The 6,906-nt window shown below is 48.8% G+C and overlaps 1 protein-coding gene across 1 annotated transcript in view; it reads left to right on the forward strand.

The window, feature by feature from the left end:
- The first annotated feature begins 4,398 nt into the window (after positions 1–4,398).
- The window catches only part of MAPRE2 (microtubule associated protein RP/EB family member 2), a 163,424-nt gene continuing 160,916 nt past the window's right edge, over positions 4,399–6,906 (forward strand). The window contains exon 1 of the mRNA XM_081251707.1: positions 4,399–4,466. The gene's annotated coding sequence lies outside the window, so the exon portion shown is untranslated. The remainder of the gene's footprint in view (positions 4,467–6,906) is intronic.

Genomic DNA, 6,906 nt, shown 5'->3' on the forward strand with positions numbered 1-6,906 from the left:
TGCTATTTCTTTTTTTGAAGATGTTGGGGGTAGGAGTTTATTAATTAATTTATTTATTTTTGCTGTGTTGGGTCTTCGTTTCTGTGCGAGGGCTTTCTCTAGTTGTGGCAAGCGGGGGCCACTCTTCATCGCGGTGCGCGGGCCTCTCGCTATCGCAGCCTCTCGTTGCGGAGCACAGGCTCCAGATGCACAGGCTCAGTAGTTGTGGCTCACGGGCCTAGTTGCTCCGCAGCATGTGGGATCCTCCCAGACCAGGGCTCGAACCTGTGTCCCCTGCATTAGCAGGCAGATTCTCAACCACTGCACCACCAGGGAAGCCCCTGCAGCATATCTCTTGAGGTTATGATTTATACTTAGAGCACTATTACAGCTTAGCAAAGACTCAGAGTTAAAAATAAATCAGATAAAATGAAAAGGATTTGAGCAAACAATTTAAAATCTTAACTGATAAACTCTGCCTCTCCTTTTTAATCTCCCATGTTAGATATTTGTGGAAATGTGGGATTGAAGCTTTCAGAATATAGCCTTAGGAAGATACTGGTGTTATATAAAAATATTTATTTGGGACCTGTTTTATGAGAAGTAAATGTTTCAGAAGGGGTATCACTGATGGATGTGGACAGAGACAATATAAAATTGTTGTGATCAAAGGCACTATTTTAGTGCCCAACAACATATTATAATATCCTATATCTTTACAGCATCTTAGAGTTTACAGCATTCATCAATGCTTTATCCTTTTTAGGCACGTGAAGCATTGGGAGATGTAGGAAGCAAGTTTAGTTGACAGAATCTCTGCTCTTTAGGGAAAGAAGCCCAAAAGCTTATTGAAAACCATGATTTTATTTTATTCACATTGATGAGTGATTTTTTTTCTCCTTGCTTATGGACTGATTTTTATGATTTTATTTTTATACTCAGGGCTACATTTCAACATTCTCTTGAAGAACAAGAACATTCTTTGTCAAGGGCATAATTTGTCTCAGTCAATCATAGGAGAAATATGGGACAATTTGAGACTGCTAAAATATTTCCTTCTTGAGATACACATTCATTCCTCAAGTAGAGAATGACCAACAAAGTCAGCAAAATTAGCACATTTGCTTGTGTTGATGTAAGCTTACTTATGTAATGGTTGGTGTGTTCCTCAGGGTATAATCAAGATGTAAGATACTTCCCCGCTCTTGTGTGACAGAAGAGTTTGGATGATCAACTCCTGGAAAGACTGACCTTGACTAAATCATAAGGTGACCCTGACAGGCAGAGAGACAGAATTTCTCACTTATAAGTGTCTGTCTATATAATATCAATATTGTATCATAACAGCAATGATGTTGTTTTCCCAAAGGCTCCACATGCAGCTTCCTCAAACTGGTAATCTACGCTCACCCGCTACTATAACTAGACTGTTTTCAGTTTAATATTATCCCTAACCCTCCTATGTAGTAGTAGAATGGATTCCTACGGTAGACACTACTCATGCCCCCCAAGATTTCTACTTCCCCATTTCTTCTGAGCACATACCCCCTTAAAGTTAGGTAATGACCATGCCCCTTCCTTTGACTGGGTGAAAGCATTTAAGGTTTGGTGCACAATTTTCCATATTCTCTTCCCTTGCCATGGTGCTCATGGAGAGGTCACAGGAATGAAGCAGGCTAGATGATGATTCACCCTGAGAACTGCCCTGGAGACTTTGCATTGCGCAGGAAATTAATTTTTGTCATATGGAGCAAGCCACTGAGATTTTGGTGGTGTCTGTCACAGCAGCATAATCTAGGCTACTCTGATGGATGTAGTCTCCCACCCGATCAGTTCACCCTGATCACCATTTATGCAGCAGCCCACAGCAGCATATGTGGCTGTTATACCAGTGAGTTGTGTTTACACATGAGTTGGCCCCAGTCATTATTGAAGGAAAGTCTCACAGAAATATCTGGGAGCAGCAAGAAGGCAGCTGGAACAATCATACTGTGTGGACCACACCCCTGCCAGGTCCCTGAATTAGCACTGAGGGCTTTCCAATGCAAATGATCATCTTGATTTATTACTGAGGAGGTATCCATTTTATGAGAGGAGAAAGGAGTTTAATTTAGAACACACTGAAACTTCTAGGCTAGTGGGAAAATCAGTGGAAATGCCTAGCAAGTAATTGGTAATCCAGAAATGGAGCTTGGAAACGGGTCAAGAATGTAGGTATAGATTCAGAAGTAATCTCCACAGACTTGAAAGTTGAAAATAAGATAGAAATAAAATTTCCAAGGGAAATGGCAGAAAGTGAGAAAAATAAAAAGCCAAGAAAAGAGTCTTAGGAAACAGTGATATGGGGATGGGGTGGCAGAGAGAGGAGAAGCAAAGAAGGGAAATATGGGAACTATGATGACAATACCCATTCATTTTGAAAGCTAAGAATACCATATCTTCATTAATAAATTCATTTCCAGTTAAATTTCAAGGTTTTTAATGAGGATAAAAAATGTACTACTCCGTAACAATCCATTTACTCACTCGGAGATTAAAATAGATTATCCTTCCGACAGGCACCTGGACATTATGTGTAATAAAAAGCAAAATGATTTTTTAATTCAATGTCCCAGAACTAATTTATCAAGATTTACAGTTTTTCAGAAGAAACAGAAGAACTTTTAAGCATGTGTGATTTGCTCTGCATTATGGTTGTTCATTTATTTAACAAACTTATTCTACACATCTGGTGGTGCTAGGTGCCCTTGGGCATAGAGTACTTACCCTCGGGCAGGCTGCCTCATCCCCTGAGCCCATTTCACACACTGCTCCCCCTGCTGGTATGTTGGACTTTGTGCCAGCTTTGCTCCCGCAAGTATGCCCCCAAGAGCTAATTAGCTAACGTTTGTTAAACCCTAGGTTTGTGTCCCAGGCACTACACTAGGTGCTTTAAATGGGTTTTCTCACTTAATCTTCAAGATTGAGTTGGATCATCCCTATTTTACAGCTGTGGAGGCTTAAGTGTTAAGAAACTTGCCTAGGGACTTCTGTGGTGGTCCAGTGGGTAAGACTCCGCCTTCCCCATGCAGGGGGCCTGGGTTCCATCCCTGGTCAGGGATCCCACATGCATGCCGCAACTAAGAGTTCGAATGCTGTAACTGAAGATCCCGCATGCCGCAACTAAGACCTGACACAGCCAAATAAATAAATAAATATTTTTAAAGGAAGGGAGGGAGGGAGGAAGGAAGGAAGGAAGGAAGGAAGGAAGAAAAGAAACTTGCCTAAAGTCACAAAGCTATTAAGTGGTGCAGTCGTGACTCAAAATAGGCTGGCCAACACCAAAAGGGTGCTCTGAACCTTGCTACTCAAAGTGTGGTCCTCAAACCAGCAACACTGATGTTACCTAAGAGTTTGTAAAAATACAGACTCTCAGGTCCAACCTCAGACCCACTCAAACAGAATTTGGTTTTAACAAGGCCCCCAGATGATCCCTCTGCACATTAAAGTTTGGGAAGCACAGAGCAAAGTCACTCCACTCTGCAGACTTCACTTTAATGGATGCTGGGGAGATGGGGACAAGCTTTCTCCTGAGTTGCAATTTGGAGGAGAACAAAGGTATATGTGTGTTCTCCAAGGGCAAAAGGAAGGATTCAGACAACAGGTTCTTGCAGTTTCAAACAATGGAGATCAGTCAGGACCACTTCCAAAAGCAGCAGATACGGAGCTGGGTCCTGAAGCCAGAACATTTTCTCAATTCATTTCATTAAAGCTCCATGCTCTTCCAAATGGACAAGTGCCCACATCAATAATCTGGAGTTAGTGTCTCCAGCCTGATTCCATTTTCCAAATAGAATCCAAATATCAACGAGCACCAACAAGCAGATTTCAAACCTCAGTAGAACTTGCTATTATTTATTACATTGTTTATCATATTGTTCAGCTTAGAATTGCCTAGTTTAATTAATAATGTTCAGGACAAAACTAGTTTGCTCCGCAGTATCCATTGTTCCCAGGTATGAGTACAAACACTTGGTGCAAGTGTTTGTAAAAAGCAGATGCAAGACGGTTGGTGTGCAGGCCCCCAGTTACAGGTACTTAATTCAGGGTGTGGGGTCGCCTCTTAAGTCCCCTTTCTGAGCCGCGCTGGCCTCCTCCCTCTCGGCTGGGGCCCAACAGTTCGGCTCCTTTCACCGGCTGCCACTTTATTCCTTGTCACAAACTCACCCTGGCTTCCTAGGGCCCTAACCAGCGTTAGGGACTGACCCGCCGGCGGGTCGCCTCAGACCTGCCCAGGCCTCTCGGCGGCGGCCGCCCCCACCTGCACCCCGCAGCCCCCGGGAAGGGGTGGCCCTGGCCGGGCTCTCACGGGTGGCCCCGCCGGGCGGCAGCGGTAGCAGACGGCGAGTCACGTGTGGCGGAGGGGGCGGAGCGCGATCGGCCGGGTGGGTGGAGAAAACAAAGCCCCCAGCTGTCAGTAGAGGAAGGAGGCGACGGCGCCGGAGCAGGTGAGTCAAGTGCATTTAAAGCGGTACCGCCCTGGCGCACCCGGACACCCCCAGTTCTGGCGCAGTCCCTCCCAGGGCAGACGCTGGCCGCGCCTCCTTCCGCCGCCTGGGGGCTGCAGTCCGCCCGTCCCTCAGCCGGCGGGACCGGGGGTCTCCAAGCCCAGCAAGAAGTTGTGCAGGGGTCAGCGCCGCGACCCCCGGGTGTGCACCCGCCGCGCTCCTGCGGGCTGCATCCCTCCTTCGGGGCTCCAGAGCTGCGCACCCCGGGAAAGGGGAGGGAATCAGGGCTGCCACGCTGGCAGAGGCAAAGTGGACCGGCTCGGGGGGTGAGAGCAGGGCTGGCCAGGACTCTTGGCGCTGGAGAAGGAGGGGGTCTTGCGAGTGCGCGCCCGTAGCGCGCGGACCTCAGGGCGACGGAGTTGGGGCGCGGGGACTGAGAACTAGGGGCGCTGGCAGGGGCTGTGCGCTTCGGGGCAGACCAGGAAGTGCAGCGCACGGGGATCAAACCTTGGACCGCCCCCCAGCCCAGCTGCCTCCCCCAGGGCTTCTCCAGCGAAGAGCAGCCCCACCTCTCCATTCCGACTCCGGCTCCCGCCTGTGCTCCCGGCGCCCGGGACGCGGGAGCCGGATGGGTGGGAAAGAGAGCGGGTTATTATTCTGATCTCAAGTGGTTTTCTGCAAGGAGCGCCCTGCGCTCAGGGCGGGAGCAACTCAGCGACTCCCCATTCTGTTTGCGTAAGAAATTCTTCAGTCCACCCTTCGAAGGGTTGGGTAGTGACCACAAATCCCACAAAGGGCGGGCAGGAGGGGTGGGCACAGAAAGACCCTCCCTTCTGAACCCGGAGCGCTCGGTCATGCAGACTTTGAGACCCCGAATGGGCCAGTGGACTAGGTCATCCCCTTGAGTCCCTTTGCCAGTCCCGTGCCAAGGGCCGCCCAGTGCAGAGGGCAGAGCTGTAACCTCGGAGGCAGGGCCGCTGCAGCTCAGGAGGAGCCTTTGTCTTAACCCCCAGCCCCCTTCTGCTAGTCCTCGCTGGGTCAGTAGCGCGTGGAGTAATTAATATTCCAAACATGAGCCGTCCCTTCGCCCGGGCACCAGCCAACACTGCTGTACCCTCCCTGCGGGTTTCTCCATCTCTTGAGCACATCGTCTTCTTTTCCAAAAGCATGGAATGTGGTCCAGACCCGCTAGGCTAGAGGAGGTTACTAAGCGCACTGTAGTGCAGTCACGTAAAATCAAGGGTTAAGTGTTCAAACCTGCACCCGCCCGCCCGCGAGGAGAAGGAAGAACTTTCTTGATTAGCATAGTATCTGCCCTGGGGGCCGCACTGCGACGCGGCGGTTTGGTCCCAGCGAGGTGAAGAGTGCAGTCCCCTCTCGATTGAGGTTTGACGCAGCACCTGCATCTAGTCTGAAGGACCCGAGCTTTCCAACTTTGCCAAACAAGACACTGTGGAATGAAACAGAACAGAGATCAAAAGGTAACCGAAAGAATAGCAACGTTTGAGATGCTTCGTTTAAGCACTAAATTTAGCTTAGTTTTTAACAAGGTGGGTGGGCAGGGGCAGGGGTCCTTGCCAACCTTCCATTCTGGAAATGACCCTTGCTTTGCTAGCGTTCTTTGCTGCCAAATTAATCAACATACCGGTTAGGGGCTGTCAGTAGATCTCCGAGATAGGGGTTTGGGGAGCCCACCGAGTGGTCGTTAGGTAAGCTCAACTGGCCAGTTTCCCTTGCATGGGAAGAACAATGCTTCTTCAACGCAAAGGTTCCCAAATTTTGCTGCCTGGGGAACTGTGAAAAATCCTGATGTCCATATCTCATCCCAAACCATTTAATTAGACTGTTTTGAGATGACAGTGAGGTTTGGGGTTGTTGTTGTGTTGTGGTGTGATGTGGTCTGTGTGTGTTAATCTCCAGGTGTTTCCATTGTGCACCCAAATTTGGGAACCAGTGAGGCAAGGGCAGAGTTCAGTGGCCGGCAGCTGCAAGCTGCAAGACAAGATGCCAGTTTAACTACCTGGGTGGGTGGGGAAAACCACGCTGAAACTGGAGTGCTGCTGACGAATGCCTGGGGTCGGGGGGACTGTCATCTGGGAGCTTGGCTGGCGGTGGTACCTGCCACATCATTTTTCACCCTCTCAGCCTAGGGTCTGGTTCTTAGTGGAAAGATCGAAGTTCACTGTCAGTGCCTGGTTTCTGCACGGTTGTTAAGGATACGGTAGAAACTTCATTCCAGAGGTGATTCACGTGTAGGAGGCAGTGGGGAAACCCAGCAGAAACTAACTTGGAGCAGCCTGGTGAGTCAGAAGCCTGCACTCAAAGGCGGATCCCGAGAATAGGAAGTAATTACATGGAGTAGCTTATTGACACCCACTACTCCACTCCTTTGAAAGCACTTTTGAATATCTGATCAGGATCTGTCTGCTTGTTTGAGCCG

This window comes from Mesoplodon bidens, assembly GCF_964165515.1.
Source record: "Mesoplodon bidens genome assembly, chromosome: 13".
NCBI classification, from domain to species: Eukaryota; Metazoa; Chordata; class Mammalia; order Artiodactyla; family Ziphiidae; genus Mesoplodon; species Mesoplodon bidens.